The sequence below is a fragment of the Tupaia chinensis genome, unplaced genomic scaffold (assembly GCF_000334495.1).
Source record: "Tupaia chinensis unplaced genomic scaffold, TupChi_1.0 Scaffold000093_1, whole genome shotgun sequence".
NCBI lineage: Eukaryota > Metazoa > Chordata > Mammalia > Scandentia > Tupaiidae > Tupaia > Tupaia belangeri.
The window spans coordinates 8,350,287-8,370,130 of record NW_006159555.1 but is presented as its reverse complement, the minus strand read 5'-3'; positions in this window follow the sequence as shown (position 1 = coordinate 8,370,130).

Below are 19,844 nucleotides of genomic sequence, written 5' to 3'. Positions count from 1 at the left end.
TGTGTTATAATATTTAGGCTTCAGCACTTTTCAAATGTTTGGACTCAGAAATCCTTTACATATCTTAAAATAGTGAATTCTCCAAAGAGTTTTTGTTTGCAAGAATATCAAAGTCTATCTTTGTTATTTTTGTTTTAGGAATTAAAGTTCATAAAAACTTAAAACTCAGGAATACTTGCACACATATTCTATTAGTGAGAGTGGTGATGTCATCACACCTCACAGGGCCTCTGGAAATTCCACTGTATTCTTGTGAGAGTAGGAGACCAAATTGACATTAACATCTTTATATTTTTATGGGAAGAATGTTGGCCTCATGGATTCGTAGAAACAGTCTTGAAGACCTCAAACGGTCTCCAGTCACACTTTTCAAACAATTTGTTTAGACAAAGTTCCACAGAGAGAAAATTATAACTCAAGTCTAAAGGAATAGTAAGAATTAAGTAGATAATAAAGATGAAATACTAACTCAATTTCTTTATTTTTTTCTTTTTCTGAGAGAGTTCTTTGCTATAGGGCATGTGTACTCACCAGACAGTGAGAAACAGAGAGACAGAAAGTGAGAAATCACCCCCAGGGAGACAGTCATGCGACAATTTCTTTTTCTCCATTCTCCTCTGAGGATTTTTGGCACACACACACACTCACACCTAGTGTGTTTCAAACTGAGGGGTCCAGGACTTGAACCGTGATTGGCCACAATGAAGTCTAGCACCTTAACCATTATGACACCAGCTGGGCCCTTGACACAATTGCTTAACAAAGTGAATTTTTACACCAATATACTTGTTTATTTTCATAGCTTTGATTTTTGCCTGATATTTTATAAAATAAAGGCACAATTGGCACTGTAGGTTCCAGCTGCCTTAACCCCCACATCACTGGCTGGCCTGGCATTTCATTTATTTCAATGGAAAATATAAATTAAAAAAATAAGTTTTCTTGGTTATTTTCAAGCTTACAACTTTAGGAAATTTGAGTCATTCAATTTATGTTTTATATTGTAAGTATTCAAAATAAAAATAGTAATGTGTAAAACATACTTTTATAAATACATTTTTTCCTTTGCTCACTAGATTACTGCTATCTTAGATTTCCATTATTAATCTGCATCTTTTATGTATATAGATATGCGTTTCTGTTTGCTTTACTCTCTATATGTGATCACCTTATATCCAAAATTGACAACTAAAACAGATTTCTGGCAGGTGGCATGGTGGTTAAGGATATTGGACTCCCACATGGTCAACTGTGGTTTGAGCCCCGGACCTGGTGGCTTGCTTTCTCATTCTCTCTCTTTCTTACTCTGTCCCTCTCTAGTCAACTTTAAATAAATAACATTATATAAAGCAATTCCTAAAAAATGAATTTTCCTTCAAAACATATCAATATATATATATATTTACACACACACACATACATACATGTACTTTTTAGCTCAAATAATTGTATAACTCAATAAGCAAGGAAAAGAACCAGCATTAGCTGTGAGAAGGGAAAATAAGTTGCCTGATATAAATAATGCATTGTTTTTAGTATATGCAGATTGGTCTCAAAGATGGAAGCACTATATTTAAGACATTATTTAAGACTCAATGTTGTGATATGGTCAGGAGGTATGTGTGTCTGTGAATGCATTAGAACACTACTGTGAACAATGAGACAACATGTGTGAGCTACATACCTATTTGAAATTTCTAACTGCCATGTTAAAAAGAAGTAAAAGTCACAAATAAAATTTTAATAATGAACTTAATTTAAGCCAGTCTACTAGTAAAATTATTATTCCAACATGTGAGCAATGTAAAAATTATTGCTGAGATTTTAGTCCATACTAAGTCTTCTGAATTTGCTATATATTTTATGTAGCAAGACTAGTCACATTATAAACATTGTCTGAAATAATGTGAGAAATAAGCATTTTTTTACTCTTAGCGAATATTTATTCATCTTACTTATATTTGGTTATAAACAGAAATTTGACACTTAGAAGAGACAAAACTTTTGAAAATATATAATCTCTTCCTAGATGTTCATTTATAAAAGTACTCCAAATTATAGCTATTAAAAACTTTAAACTATGGTGAATATATTGGTACATCATTTAACATTAATAGGTACTGATATATCTAAAATAATTTTGTTAAATATATGTGGAAAATATTGGCCTATTGACTAAAGGAAAACAGAAAACAGTGGTTTTAGGACATTAAACACTGAATGAGAATATTTTGCCTTAAAATTTATTTACATGTTAGCAACTATTCATATAAAAAGAATAAACTTTTATGATATTTATATTACTTTTGTCATGGAATTGTTTACATAGCAGAAAAAATATACAGAAGAAAGTACTTGTACTAATAAGTCACAATAGAAATAAATTCTAGTATTGCTTTTAGCACTCTTTGCTAGATATACTGAAGCAAGTTACTTAACCTCTGTGAACCTCAGTTTCCTTATCTTCATAGAAATTATGCCTTTCTTTTTTTTTTTTGGAGAGGTTTTTGCTATAGGGCGCGTGCGCTCGCCAGACAGACAGAGAGAGACAGAGAGACAGAAAGCGAGAAATCACCCCCCAGGGGGGATGGTCACGCTGCAATCCCTTCTCCATTCTCCTCTCAGGATCTTGGGCACTCACGCACACGCGCCCGGAGTGAGTTTTAAGCCACCGTGTCCAGGATGCGAACCGCGGTCGACTACTTGGGAGTCCAGTGACACAGCCATTACGCTAACTGCTGGTTCCCAAATTATGCCTTTCTTAACAAATCATGACAATTAAAGAAATGTTACCAAAACCACTATCACTATTTCTATGTGATAGTGAGTTAGTTGATGCACATAATATTAAAGTTTGAAACAATAGATCTTTAATATATATTAGTGTTTCTTTTTTCCAAAATACCACTTTAAATAGTTCTGCCTCACTTTGATATTTTGTAGTCTCAAAAGCAATTATAGACATGTCAATCAAACATTGATTTCTTAAGATTAAGTAACGCTGTTCTTAGCAAATTAAATGTGTACTTTATAAAATGTCAGTTAATTAAAAATAATTTGCAGAAATAGTGGATATCTTATAATAAAAATAAATGAAGTCACTTATAAATGCACTCACTTCTAGTGGATAAAATAATCTGATTTTTATTTTTTTAGTTAGTAACAGTTGCTAGTAATTCAGGTAGTAAGACTACATCTTGTAGTCATGAGATCAATTGACTCAGATTTCTTAATATTGTTAATCTGATACTTATTAATTACTATCAAAGCTATTCATTTCTTATTATCTGGTGTTGATTCTACTTTACACTACTTAGTATTTTTTTTTTTTTTGGAGAGGTTTTTGCTATAGGGCGCGTGCGCTCGCCAGACAGACAGAGAGAGACATAGAAACAGAAAGCGAGAAATCACCCCCCAGGGGGGATGGTCACGCCGCAATCCCTTCTCCTCCATTCTCCTCTCGGGATCTTGGGCACGCATGCACACGCGCCCGGCGTGAGATTTAAGCCACCGGGTCTGAGACGCGAACCGCGGTCGACTATGTGGGAGTCCAGAGACATAGCCATTACGCTAACTGCTGGTTCCCCACTACTTAGTATTCATAACAGTATTCCTCCTGTGAGTTTTGCTACTTTGTGTCTTTTAAGAAATTGGTTGATTTCACCTAAGTTTTCAAATTTGTTGGTATAGATACTTTCAGTTTTTCATTATTTTTATAACTGTATCAGTAATGTGATCCCTCTTTGTCTTCTGCCATTGATAATTTGTGTTTTTTCTCTTATTTTTCCTTCATTAACTAACTAAGGCTTTATAAATTTAAATTGCTTCTTTAAAGAACCACTCTAGTTATTTGTTAATTCTATTGCTTTTCTGTGTTCAATTTCATTTATTTCGCTATTTTATATTATTTCCTTTTTTCTAATTGCTTTAAGCTTGAGCTTCTTTTTCTAATTTTATAAAGTGAAAGCTTAAATTATCGGTTGTAGATTTCACATCTTTTCTAATACATGTTTTTAATTTTATGTATATTTTCATTCACTGTCTTGATTACATTCTCTCAGATTTTGAAAAGTCGTATTTTTATCTTTATTTAGTTCCAAACATTTTAAAATTTTTTCTTGAGTCTTCTTTGATAACATATGCTATTTGGAAGTACTAAACAACATGTTTTAATATAATTGTCATTACTATAACATTTTAGGGGATTTTTTCAACAACATTTCTGTCATTGATTTAAGGTGTATTTTATGATCCAGAATATGGTCTATTTTGTTAAACATTCCTTGTGATACTGAAAAGAATTTATATTCTGTAAGTGTTGGATATAGTACTCAGTAAATACCGAAGAGGACAAGTCAGTTGAACTACACTGTTACTTGTTTGATCTATAAATGCCAAAAGAACAGTGTGGAAATCTTCGACTAAAGCAGCTCATTTGTTTATTTCTCTTTCTGTCTTTACCTGTCATTGCCTTATATTTTTATGTGCTATTGGTAGATGTATACATGTTAAGGCTTTTTATGTCTTCCTGGATACGTAACCCATTTTTCATTATGTAATCATTTTCTTTATTCCTAATCATTTTTCTCTTCAGAGGTCAGCTTGGTCTAAAATTAATGTAGCTACTCCTAATTTCTTTTCATTAGTATTCACAGACTCGATCATGATTCATCACCTTATGTTTATCCTAGCTTCTCCAAATTTCTTTTCATTCGAATTAGTGTAATATATCATGATTCATCACTTTATAGCTTTATCCTATTTGTATATTTGAACAGCCACTCCTTTCTATTTAATGACCATTAGGACTTAGGACCTGTTGTTCTCCAGTATGGGAATCCCCTTTCTCAGTCCGTCTGATCAGTAGTCACTACGTGAAGCATTCACAATCACACAAGATTGAATATTTGGTTTATAAATTTGTACTTTTTAAGTGCACTCACAGAAGTGGGTATCTGTAGATGGAATACATTTGAATGCTGTTATCTTATCCACTATTAAAACCTATCTTTAATTGCTATATTTACATTTACTCTGATTACCACTGTAGTTGAATTCATACCTATGATGTTCATAAGGGTTTTCAGTTTGTGCACTTACTGTTTCTTTTCATTTCTTTTCTTCTTTTTCTACATTCCTTATTTCAAGCTTTAAATATGATTCCATTTTCTCCTCTACTGAGCACACTAACTACATCCCTTTTTTGAATTTTATCTATTTTTTCCTTCAGTTTATAACATATATTTCAAACTAATAAGTTTGCTTTCAAATAACACTGTGCCACCTCATGTCTATGTGATTATAGAGTATCAAGTATGACTAAGAATTCTGTAAGTCAGCTAGGCTAATGGACTGCTGGACCTTATTATAAGTAGGCACAAAATCAACATATATTCTAAACTGTTAAATAACTGGATATTGAAAATACTGAAAATTTGTATACTATGTTCCATTTTATCAGTTCTGTATATGTTTAGAATTGATAGGCATAGTTTTTCATCTCCATTTTATTGATCAGCCATTAGGTACTTGTACTTCATATTGGTGAACTTATTGAAACTCATAAGTTATAAAACATTTCTATTTTCCTCATTTGTGGAATGTGGTTATAATATGGTAATGAGATGCCACAATGCAAAAGACTTTTAATACATTTGCTCAGGATGGCATTTTGAAGCAGAAGTTGCTAATAACTTGATTTTGGTCTATGGTTTGGAGACCTAAATAATAAATTTGAATATTAAATATTATATAACTCAACATCTTATAATTAATCAGCATAGATTTTCTTTTATCTTATAAAAGAATTATTTTATTTAACTTCATTTATTTATTTTAATTTGAACAGAGAGGAAAAGAGTGAGAGAGAGAGAGAGAGAGAGAGAGGGAAAGTGAGAAAGCAAGCTACCAGGTCTGGAACTCGAACTGTGGTTGGCCATGTGGGGATCCAACGCCCTTAACCACCACACCATCTGCCGGTCCAATCAGCATAGATTTACTAGGCTCTATTAATTCATGTGATTTGTCTATTTTTCGCATGTAAGAAAAAAAAATTATAAGGAAAGAAGAGGTAATCAAATAAAAATGTGGAAGCATTCTGAGCAACAACAAAAGTTAATAATTAACAGCAGAGACATTCTTGTTAGAGGCAGACTTTTGATGAAATACTCCCAGTGTCTCATATGATCATCACTCTGGTGAAGAAGATATGCACCTCAAGATGAATTTCTGCTTCCCTTCTTTCTGAGTATGATCTAAGTGTTCTAAATCTGGTTTATAAGAAGACATATTTTAGCACATTTTCCTGACTTCACCGGCTGACCTTACTAGGGGAAAAAAATCCCCAAATCTTGCTTAAAAATTTAGCGTGATTTATATTTTCAGTTTTAAAGCTTATCTAGAACGTTGATTTTTGAGAAGTATAATGTAACATCAGGTTCAAGGGCGTGCAACTTTCTGAGATGAGGTTTTAAGGAATAAAGGTTAGAGAACAAAGATGGAGCAGAGAAAGTGGCTAACAAGGCTACAGTCTCAGCTGGACTCTATCTCAGCTTGATTCTTCGAATATCCCTGGAACATAAATTGCTTCATTTGTCTATTTTGGCTCGGGATAAAGAAGCAGATCTTTTTCCAGACCAGCAAGTGTTAGAGTTGGTTGAGGCACTGGACTTCCACATGGCCTGCCCTGGTTCTAGTCCTGGACCTGAAGATTTGCTTTCTCTCTCTTTGTCTGTCTCTCTGGTGAGTCCATGGGCCCTATAGCAAATTTAAAATAATAATAAATAAAATTTAAAACAAAAAAGTAGATCTGTTGTAACTCCATGTCACACAGTCCTTAGACATGGGATCAGCCCAAAGGATGTATAATTTACCATGCAGGTGTCTACCAACCTCGATTTAATAAGTCCCATCATTTTTAGGAGTACATATTTTAGAAACAAGACAAAGATCATTTCAAATGTCTACTCTCTTTCAACTAATGCCCATGAAGCTGTGTGCTTAAGATAAGTACGTTTCACTGTGCAGTAACCCACCTAATTTTCAATTATATTCAGAAGCACTTCTGTATTTCGCCACATCATGGCTACATTAGAAAATCTCTAATTACATATCCTAACATGATGCCTTCTTACATCAGCCTTCTAACTAGCAGCTTCTGCTATGGTTAAGCCCAGTTTCCCCTAGGAGCTGCTTGCTGGATTAATAGTCAGTTGAATACACAGGAGGTCAAATACGCAGAATCATCACCTATGAAGTCAGACATGTTTTTTTGTTCATCACAGCAACCATTTACTTTTTACCACCATATCCTTGAACTGGAGACACTCTATATGCAATGAGGTTTGTTAATGTTATGAGGGGAACAGCATTTTCACATATTTCTCAAAGATAAGAAATGTCTAAGAGATGCAGGACCCGCCAATTAAATAAAAATAATACGGGGCCAGGCAATGGCAGAACAGAAGCACACCTGGACTCCCATGGCAAAGGTCTTACATTTGTTTCCCAGGACATCACTGAGTTCACTGCCATGTGTGCTTGATCTGGGCCACTTGAGGCACAGTGTGGACTGCAACATGAAGACTCTGTTGGGGGTATTTGTTTTTTTGTCTGTCTATTGATCTTCCTCTCTCTCCCTCTCAGGAAAAGAAAGAACCTTTAAAATGAAAAGAAATAAATAATATAATCACCATATTCTTATAATAAAAGTCCCTGTCAATGAAGAGTTGTAATTTAAATGCTCTTAGATCATGGATCATTTTTTTTTTAATTCTTTCTTTCTTTTTTCTTTTTCTTAAACTTACACCTTCACTATATATATATACACTCTACTTCTGCTTGTTCTTTCATCATTGGCATAATTCACTTTCTTAATGCAATACGTAAACCCTTGTTAGTGCTCAGTAAATTGAATATATCATATATACATACGATAGTGACATGTGTCTGTAAATATATGATGCTTTAAAAATTATAATTTTTATTATTTAAGTGTTTGCCATGGGGCAAGTGTGTGAACCAAAAAGAAAGTGAGAGAGAGACAGTGAGAGGGAAAGTGAGAAATCATCTCCCGGGTCAATGGCCATGCCACATCCCTTCTTTTCCATTTTCCTTCTGGAATTTGGGGCATGCATGCATGTCTGGTATGATTTTTCAAGTTGCCAGGTCCAGGACTCAAACCACTGTCAGTCATGTGGGATCCAGCACTCTAACTACCACACCACCTATTGGTCCCTATTATTGTTATTTTCAGTTTATTTATTTATCTCATGATTGAGAGAAAAAAATAGTCAAGAACCCCTAGAGGAGTCATCACAGCAGGATTGATTTCCAGTGTCAGCCAGCTCAGATGCAAATGAAATTCTCAGGATGCAAACCTGGACCTTCACAGTGTTGTGTGGCTGTATTCACACCATTTCACTATCTGGCCCCTATTTTTATTTTTAAAGAACAGTGCCTAGAAATGCGCTATTTACATTAATGACTAGTTGTTTTATTATAGACATGATTTTAATCATTGTTTATTTTCGAGAGTAAAAGCAAAATGGATATTTGCAACTGAAAGTTAATCAGATCTCCTAGTTCTATAAAACATTGACTTATAGCTGCCCATTTTTTTCATGGCTTAAACAACAGAAGTGAATTTTATGAAACCCCATATTGCTTGTATGTAGACTATTAGAAAATAATTTGTTTGTGTGGTGTGAAGACTAGGTCATAATTATATTGAACTATGTTTTTGTGAAAAGTAATTGGGTAGGGAACCAGCAGTTAGTGTAATGGCTATGTCGCTGGACTCCCACATAGTCGACCACGGTTCGCTTCCCAGACCCGGTGGCTTAAAACTCACGCCGGGTGCATGTGCGTGCGTGCCCAAGATCCTGAGAGGAGAATGGAGGAGAAGGGATTGCGGCGTGACCATCCCCCCTGGGGGTGATTTCTCGGTTTCTGTCTCTATGTCTCTGTCTGTCTGGCAAGTGCACGTGCCCTATAGCGAAAATCTCTCTCTCAAAAAAAAAAAAAAGTAATTGGGTATATCATTTGCATGGTTGAGAGTTGAACAGCAAAGTTGTGAGATTTCCTGTTGTATACAGTTATCTAAAATGAAGTGACAAAGTTTCCAAAATAATGAGCAGGATGGGAATCATATTTTTGCTTCACAGTATGATTTATCTCTTAATTACTGGAATATGGTTTAAGGTTGTTCTTTTCTAAATAGGAAATTCTAAGGTCATTTAAAAATTATTATCCAGTTTGGGGATCTTGTATTTAATGCACTAATAATTTGACTCTTTTGAGGAGCTTGGAAATTTTGTCTTCTCTTACTATGTGCACAGAAATTGTGTGTGAATGATCATATCCTAATTCTCTTTGTTCAAAAGGATTTTGGAAGTCAATAGCTCTTGCAAAGGAACACATGACAGTTACAGGTAATCATTTCTGCCACTTTTGAATTTCTAAGAGGGCCTTGTATAAATAAGGTAGATGTTTTCTTTATGAACCAGGATAATTTCGTGTTGGTAGAAACCGTTGAGAGGAATTGATGCAATTTAAGAAGTGTAATACAATAGTACTCCAATTTCTCTTGTGAATTTATATCAAGAAAGGAAATTTCACAGTAAAGGGGCTTTTATTAGTGTACAGTACATTAGTAACTTGGTCGAAGAATGTCTGTGTCCTCTCTGCTCTTTATTTTAATAGTTCAATTTTTAATGGAATTTGCAACAAATGACCTATATTATGGCAAGATTATATTTTCATTTTAGGTATCATGATTTCAAGTCTAATTATTACAGTGATTATAATAGTTTCATCTAGCTAATATGGAATGCAAATTGGAGTACTGAGGTAGGATACAGGGACAAAGGCTTTTTCCAGGTCCCACAATGTTCCAGGAAAAGGATAAGATAATGGTTTTTATAGCCCAAAGCCTCTAGGCAAAGAATCTCCTGACCTTCTACCCACTCCAAAATTAGAAGAATACCTGGATCCATCCAGCATGTGTTCCTCTCCTTAGACCCAGATAAAAATCTCTTGCCACAGTTTCTCCTTGGGCAACCCATTTTTCTGGGACCCCTCCATTTTGGGAGCTTTGTTTCTCCTTCCCTCTCCTTCAAGAGACTCGCCGCTTTGCTATACCTACTCCCTGTGTCTGCAACTCTAATTAATCCTGAGTGTGGGACAAGAACCCGTGCTTCACTGCGAGTGCTGGGCCTGCCCATCCCAGCACCCCCTGCATTTCTGTGTCACTACCCCACACCCATGTCATAACATTGGATGCAATATGTATAAAACACACACACTCATGTATACAGACATTTCTCTTGGAAACCAGGTGACAGAGTAGAATATCTATTTTTCAAGTAAATGATTGAAATGTCAGCTAGTTGTTTTATATAAGCAGTAAGAGCTTTAAAGAAATAGATTCTGAAATCAGAAATCAGAGAAGGTAAAAGGGCAGAAATCAAACTTAAACCGTAGATTGTAATTAAGCAGTGAATAAATTGAGAAAGAGTAAATATAAAGAGACTGTAAGTTACTAAAATATTTATGAAATAAACAAATAATATAATATGTAAGTGGATAAACTTTGTGGTTATAAGATGAAATATGAGGACTTCTATATTTATAGCAATAAACATTATTTGGTGACTAAGATCATGGCTTTTGCATTCATATAGACCCATAAAGGGAGGATTATGGAATCAAGGGGAAAAAGAAAGAAGCAAAACATTTAAGGAACATAAAAATGGAAAATTTTTTGTTGATGATAATATGTATAGTAATATCTTTGATTGAGCCAATATACAATGTATTCAGGATGGGAAAATTCATTTGGTATGTTGTAATACTATACAGTGATTGAAAATTAAAAAAAAAAGAAAAAACTTGTATTTGTTGTTTCAAATATTTTGACAAAGAATTTCTCAATTTTATCTATTTTAAAATATATTGTCATGTGTTGTTTATGATTTTTATTAATATTTTAAATATTTGTAAGGTCTATGACGATATCCTATCATTATTTATAATATTGAATTTAACATTTAATTTATTTAAAATATTGGGACCAGCAGTTGGCATAATGGCTATGTAGCTGGACTCCCATGTAGTTGACTGCGGGTTGAATCCCGGACCCGGTGGCTTAGGCTCACGCTGGGCGCATGTGTGTGCATGCCCAAGATCCCGAGAGGAGAATGGAGAAAAAGGAATTGCGGCGTGGCCATCTGCCTTGGGGGGTTATTTCTCGCTTTCTGTCTCTCTGTCTTACTCTGTCTTTCTGGTGAGCGCCCACGCCCTATAGCAAAAACCTCTCCAAAAAAGAAAAATAAATAAAACATTAAATTTCCTCCTTATGCAAGATAAAGATCTAGATATTTTTAAGTTGTTCAAAGGATCAAATTATAGCTTTGTTAGTTTTATCTATTGTTTTAATAAATTTTATTTCACTGTTTTTTCCTATCATTATTTTTCTACTTGCTCTAGTTCTGTTTGTTTGTTGGTTTGTTGTTTTTTTAATGAATTTATTATGGAATGTTCTTAGGTAGATACAAATTTTGATTTGTCATTAAAAAAAGTTATGCTTCCTCACGATGGATAATAAAGGTAAGAAGCTACAGGGTTTTAAGCTTCTTTCTACTTGAATTTTCTGATAATTTGGCAAAGTGTTGTCATTTTTGCAATGCTAGAATAAATTTAAAAAGTCTCTTCTATGCTTTAAAAGTCTCTTCTATGCTTCTCGTCAAAAAGTGGTGAATAATACCGGAAGATGGCATAAAAAAAAGCCTTTTTTTGTTTTTCCTATTCCTTCTGTAGTATTGGAGCCCGTTGTTACCTTCACAGGCTATGATTTTCACTTTATCCACTTTAATCAGTCCTGCCACCTCTCTGAATTCAACATCATTCAATACAGAAGTCCACACATAATCGCAGAATCTGCACGTATTTAAAGAGCCCCTGAAATTGACCGTTCCTGACCCTCTGAGCCGATGCTGAATTCATAGCCTTTTCAAACTGAAGTAGAACTTGAAGGGCAAGTTGGGGGCTACTCTGTTGAGACTGTGGACTGTTCCTCAAGGTGGTATTTCCGTATAACTGCTATGCCATGACTTAGAGGAAGATACTGTTATTCTTATTCAGACTTGCATGGATGTCCCACTACCTCTGGCACAGGTGCTTCTCTGGACGATCCGACACCAGTGGCGGCCAGGAGCAGGATAGGAGATGCCTCTTCCCCTGACCACCTCTTCAGTCGCCACAGCACCGGCAGAGCTCAGTGACGACCGGGTGGTTTTGTTTTTTCAAGGTGTTTTTTTTTTTTTTTTGCTATAGGGCGTGTATGCTCACCAAGACACAGTCTTCCCTCCCAGGGAATGGCCATTTACAATCTCTTCTCCTCCATTCTGCTCTTGGGATTTTGGACACAGACACACATGTGCCCAGTGTGAGTCCAGGACTCAAACTGCAGTCGATCATGTGGGAGTCAAACACTTTAATCACTACATCACTGCAGCACCTGCTAGCCCCTGGGCTAGCTCTAATTTGTCCTGGCTGTTCTTACTTATTAAGATTATTATTTAAATAATAGATTTAACACATGTAAAGTGTTTCCACTCTAAAATTATGAACTTCCTTCTTGTAACCACAAGGTATATGATTTCTTCTTTTACCTATGATTCAGTATTACTTAACTTCAATTTGTTGGCATTTACCTGGAAATCATTTTATTTTCAATTTAAGTATAGTTTTTTAGGATAATGTATATTTTAATATTTGAAACAATTTACTAAGAGTATTTTGTGGCTCAGTTAGTATCCCATTTTCACTTGGAAAGAATGTGTATGCTATAATTACTTGATTGATATATTTTTTAAATATCAATTTATATCTTACTATTATATTAATAGCATATTTTAGAATTGTATCAGGCTTTTTCATATTGTTTTTCAAGTTACCTATATAATTTACAGTATTCAACTTATCAAGTTTCTTAATTTTTTAAAATGATTTTTTGTTGTAGGACACATGAGCTCACCAGAGAGGAGACAGAAAGAAACATTGAGAAGGAAAATGAGAATTCATTCCCCCAGGCGGAATGGCTGCACTATAATCCCTTCTCCTCCATTCTGCTCCTGGGATTTTGGGCATGCAGACACACACGACCGGTGTGATTTTCAAGCCTCTGGGTCTGGTACTTAAAGTGCAGTCTCCACATGGGAGTCCAGCACTTTAAACAGTACACCACCTGCTGGCCCCCTTGTCAATTTTTTATATCACTGAGATATAGATGTTAAAAATGTCCAAATATTATTATGATTTTTCCATTAATTTATTTAATAGTTCTGCCTACTTATTAGAGCAAGTGTACTCATCAGAGACAGTGAGACAGAAAGAGAGAGAGAAGGAAAGCAGTCCTCTACCAAGCATAGTCATGATACCATCTCTTCTCCTCCATTTCTCCATCCTTTGGATTTGGGGTACATATACACATGTGCTTTTTTTTTTTTGTTTTAACTATTGGGTCTGGGCTTTAAGCCATAGTCAGCCATGTGAGATGTGACTCAACCTCTAGGCTATTAGGCCCACCCTGTTCTGTCAAGGTTGCATCATGCATTGTGAAGCTCTGTTACTTGGTGCACACTGTTGGAGAAATATCACAAAAACCAAATTCTTTTGCTAACCGAGAAAATCTTTCCACAAAAGTTAAAAAAAGAGAAAATGGTTTAAATTTTAATAAGCATTAATACAGAATAGGATATGTATCACATTAAAGACAAGAGGGAATCTCATTTTTTATATAGTGAAGTGGATTCAACACATTGCATACATGTTCTCCATATAAATGGTAACTGGTTCTGAAGTAAGAGGACTTAATAACTCCATCAACACAGTCCATCCTACATTCATCTGGCATTTGGTAGTGACCTGCATTTATTAATTGCCTTTTATCTTTTCTTTTTATTTATTTTTTTTTGAGGGGGAGAGGTTTTTGCTATAGGGTGCATACACTCGTCAGAAAGACAGAGAAAACTAGAGAGACAGAAAGTGAGAAATCACCCCCTGAGGGGAATGATAACACTGCAATCCCTTCTCCTCCATTCTCCTCTCGGGATCTTGGGCACGTATGCACACATGCCTGGCGTAAGTTTAAGCCACTGGGTCCGGGACTCGAACTGTGGTCAACTACATGGGAGTCCAGTTACATAGCCATTACGCCAACTGCTGGTCCCAAATTCTTACATTTATGTCAAGACATAAGTTTCTAACTTATTGTAGACTGAATTTATGCTCCCAAGGATACTGAGCGAGAAGGCACTATCTTTTTTTGATGATTTATATTTCAAAGTGATGGCTTCCAATATCTTGAAAGAAAAAGATTCCTGAGCTTTAAAACTATTATAGCAAGAGACTTAACTACCGTTTTAAAAATGTACGTACATCTCAAAAAGTCAGAGAAAAATGTTTGTAATTAGAAGTTCTTTAAAGCAAATGCTCCAAGAAAGAGAGAGGAGGAAGGGAAAACTCTTCTTTTACCAGAGGAAAAACATTAGAAGATAATCTTTTAAGTTTGTAATAGTACTCAACTTGGATTCTGTTTTGATATTTATATAACAAAACCAGTTTTCTCTTCTTCACTTTTGCACGGCATAATCTTCATTCCTTTATTTGCTTTCCTCCTGCTATTTCTTACCCTCTCTGTTCAAGTATTTATTTTCATTTATGCTTTCTCCTATTTTGGCTTACTTTCTTCTGTTGTGTCCACTTTGATGTTGTCTCTTTGAGTTTTTAAACATTTGTTTTTGAGAGGTTTTTGCTATAGGGCGTGTGCGCTCACCAGACAGACAGAGAGAGACAGAGAGACAGAAAGTGAGAAATCACCCCCCAGGGGGGATGGCCACGCCGCAATCCCTTCTCCTCCATTTTCCTCTCAGGATCTTGGGCACACACGCACACGCGCCCGGCGTGAGTTTTAAGCCACCGGGTCTGGGACTCGAACCGCGGTCCACTATGTGGGAGTTCAGCGACATAGCCATTATGCTAACTGCTGGTCCCAAGTTTTTAAACATTTTTGTTATTTTAATTTTTAGTGCAATATTTTCCATTTCATTCAATTTTATAGATGCAGACTTCAGATCTCTCCTTAAAGTTCTTACATACTCATTCATTATATCTATATTTTCTTATAAACTCTTAAATTTATTATAATTATGGTTGTATCTTTCTGTGCTAGTTTTAATTTGGGGTAGACTGTAGATTATTATTTTTTTTCTATTGAATACTATTTCACTAGCCAGTGGTTCACATTTCCTATTTCTCTACATGAATAGCAGCTTTGTGTTGTATACAGGACATTTTATCTGCTGTTATGTCTGATTTGTAAACTTTGGCTTTTGTTTTGTTTTACTAGCAGTAACATTATGGATGATTAGATGCCTATAGACTGTTTCTTTGTGTGTTGGAGGTTTTGTATTTCCATTTGTCCAAAGTTCTACAGTGAATCCTACAGTCTAAGGATATCACTTTTTTCTTTTAAGGCAATCCTCCTTGGGATTTCAACAAAACATAAAGTAGGTATTTTCTAAACTATGTTAACTTGGGGGAATCAAATACTAAAACTATTATCCTATGGAGAATAACAATTTCAATCTTTGCTCAGTTCTCTTCCATATACTGCTTTTCTTGAACTCCTTAGAGTCTTGTGTATATATCGATAGTTCAGGTTAATCAAGTACATAATAAATATTTTTTCTTATTTTTTAATAATTATTTTTAAACTTTATTTATTTATTTATTTATTTATTTTTGAACAGAGAGGGACAGAGAGAGAGAGAGAGAGAGAGAGAGAGAGAGAAGGTGAGAAAGCTAGCCGCCAGGTCTGGGACTCGAGTTGTGGTCAGCCATGTGGGAGTCCAGTGCCTTTAACCACCACACCACCTGCTGGCCTCCATAATGAATATTTCTAAACAGTTAACACATCCTCTGCCATCATTCTGTCTTTTTCGTAACTTATCCAATCCCAGTTTTCAACCACTCGGGCAGACCACAATCTGTTCTAATTTAAGAGATCAATCAGATGATAGCTCCTGACTTGACCCCTGTAGCTACAGCACCTCTTAGAACTTATGGTTCCCTCAGTGAAAAATCAATATAAATGTAGATCTCAGAGGTGTGGTTTATTTTTTCTGAGACTCAAATCCTCTCCAATTTCTACCTGCTTTTGTTGAGTGATTTCACTAAAGTGCTTTTATCAGTAATTTCAAAGAGGCTTCTGGGCCAGCAGATGGTGTGGTTATTAGGTGTTGGATCTCACATAGCCAACTAAGCACTGCAAGTGCTAGATCCAAGGGCTTGAAAAAGCACACTAAGTGCATATAAGTTCATGCCTAAAATTCTGAGAGGAGAGTGGAAGAGAAGGGATTGTTATATAACCATTACCCTAGGGCTGGGGGATTTTCAAAAGACTCCTCCTCCAACTATTTAATTGCCATTTGAAAGATTATTAGTCTGCTAAATGCTATTCTATCATAATCACCATAATCAGAACTACTGTAGAACTAGAACCAAAGATATATTTTCCTCTTATTTATTTTGTATATATAATTCTTTTTTTAAAAAAATGGTAACAATAGAATTTAACTACAAAAGTTATTCCGGTATAAAAATGTTTATAATAGGAGACTGACAGTTGGCATGGTGGCTAAGGGCACTGGATTCCACATGGTTGACCATGGTTTGAGTCCTGGACCTGTTGGCTTGCTCTCTCACTTTCTTTCTCTCTCTCTTTCTCTCATTTCTTGTTCTGTCCCTTTCTAGATAAATTTTTTTTAAGAAAATAAATAATTTTTAAAGAATATATAATGAACCTATTTCTTATTTTAGAACTTTTTTTTTTTTAAATTATTTGATCTGTGAAATACTCTAGTCACATTGACTTTGAGTTTTTGGGATATCATACCATTAACAGTCATACTGACTCTAGGCATAAGAATTTTAGTGATCTTTGTGATCATAAATTTCTAGTTATGATTGAAAAAATATTTCCTTTTGGATAACAGGAGATGCATATGTTTATTTCTTTCAGCAGTTTGGTCTCAACAACAGCATTAAAGAGTCAAGTTAACTTTGAGTTCAGGCAAATAAAGTGCCCAAATTATTATTCAGCTCAGGTATAATTAAATTCTTGTTATACCTTATTAGTTTACTCCAGAAATTTTGTTCAAAGAGATAAATGTATATTGGAAGAAAGACAAAGATAATAAAAATTTAAGTATAAAGATCAATATATTGTCCCCAAACCAACAAATTATTGAACCATATACATGCATTTTTCATAGCTGAAAATAAAAAAAAAACTAAAATCATGAAATACTTAATCTCATCAATCAGATATTGCTTCATAATCCCTTTATAAATCCTGGTCCACTCCATCTGCCAGGTGAATGAGATGAATACAGCACTAGCACTTCCCACTAGGCATTCCCACTTGTATGAATTTAAGGTCGTAATTACTGTGTTCCTTCTTTATACATACTTGGTTCTCTCAAGGTCCATTAACCTATAGATATGTTTTAATTTTCACCTAGTTTTGGTCCATCCTAGCTTAGATATCAATAGCCACTCTCCATGCTTTTCTTTTTTCACTTTATATCTCTGACTTTAACAATGGTATGAATGAAGTTTTTCTTCAAGACAGCTCCTAAAACAGAAAGTCTGTTTACCAAACCTCCTCTTTCTGTCATTCATAAGATATTTGGGTGTTCAAGGCATCACTGTCCTCTGTCCAATTTCTATCTTTCTCTCTTCTTTTTAAACTGGCTATAGAGTGCATAGACTTGTGAGAGAGACAGAGAGAGAGAGAGAGAGGAGAGAAGGGGAAAGCAAGAAATCAACTTCCCCCTCCAGAGGAGTTGGCCATACTGCTGCAATCCCTTCTCCTCCTCTCTGGATTTTTGGGCACATACACATATGTGGCCAGCATGTTTTTAAAGTCACCAGGTCAGAGACTTGAACAGTGAAGCTAGTCATGTGGAATTCAGCTGCCTTAACCTTCACTTTACCCGATGGCTCTCTATACCTCTTAATTCAGCAAGAAACACACATACACACACACACACACACACACAAATAACTATTTCATTTTTTGTTTTAGTTTTACTTATACTATTAGTAAACTTCCTTTCTTCTTCTCTCTCTTAACACACACAAATAACTATTTCATTTTTTGTTTTAGTTTTACTTATACTATTAGTAAACTTCCTTTCTTCTCTCTAAGACACAAACACACACACACACACACACACACACACACACATACAGAAATAATATAACTTCCTATTTCTGATCTTTCCAGACTTTGCAGAGCTAGAAAAATTAGGAACAGAAATATACATTTCTAAAGCTAGATTATTTTCTTAGTTTTGTATAATTCAAGACAGAAGCTATTCCTTCATTTCCGAGAACTTCAGGTATTACCATAAAAGAAATTAACATAATAAAATGTAATGATTTCCTAACAAAAAAATCACATCCTAAAATGTAACACACTATTGATTCATTGCCAAAAGGAGAAAGCTCTTATTTTCCTTATCTAGGAAGAATTGCACTTGGAAGATTGGCTGCCAATTCACAGCATGAAGCAAATGTTTCAAAAACCAAGCTGCTCTTGAACTACAAGAAGTATGTGAAAGTGAAAACTATCAATTCTATCTGGTTCATTTTTTCTTTTCTATTTTTCAGTAGACATTTATAAAACATGTCAATTTTTAAAGTTTGGACAAGACAGAGTAAATAGCCCAAATCATTTGCAGCAGTTGTAATCATGATGAACTTACATATCTTAAAGTGATTCTTCATAGTGACAAGAAGCAAAAATTAGAAACATATGGGATAAATAGACCATTTGAATTTAGCCGCAAATTATTAAACCTCAAGTCATTAATTTCACAGTTCTTAAGGGCTTTCTCGCCCTGCCATTCAAAGAACCTCTTTGATGTCCTGATATGACTTTCCCATATTTTCAAATGCTTCAACTTAAATAACTCTACATTTTCACTTCTGTGTTTATATAACTGCCCTGCATTTTTTTATTCTTTACTATAGTTTTCTGTTCTCACTTATCTTTTCAGTGTATGTCTCACCTAATTCTGATATGCTTAAAGTCTACCCATTCTTCAAGGTCTAAGCAAAATTCTTGCCATTCCCTAGGCAAACATCCCCAGAGAAATGTATAATTCAGGTCTCTGAAATAGCAAGAATTTATCTGTAGCACCATAGGCACCTAATATTGTATCATATGATTTATAATATAACCTAACCACTTTATTGTATCATTAAATTAAATCAGATAGCTAGATAGATGGATATATATACACACACGTATATTATAATGCACAGCTCGGTTTCAATATCTATTTAATTCCAAATGGTTATCTGGTTGCACCAGAAATGACAAGACCTCATGGATAATGATAATATTGTAAGGGCTCCAGGTGTTGATTTTGGAATTTAGATTGATAGCCAAGATCTGAAGAACTCACATAGAGGTTATCTGTTCTATATATTCATCATAATTCCAAAATGGCTTCAGGGAACCTTGAAAGAAATTATGAAACAGTTAGGATTATCTGGCAACTCAGCACTATTTTTTTTCTGTAATTGCCAGAGGGCACACGTATGTTCACCAGAGAAAGAGGGACAGAGGGACAGTGAGAAAAGGAGAAATCACCACCCCTCTTCCATGGGACATGGTTGTGCTATAATCTCTTCTCCTCCATTCCTCCATCCTGTCAGGATTTGGGTGTATATATATATATATATATATATATATATATATATATATATAT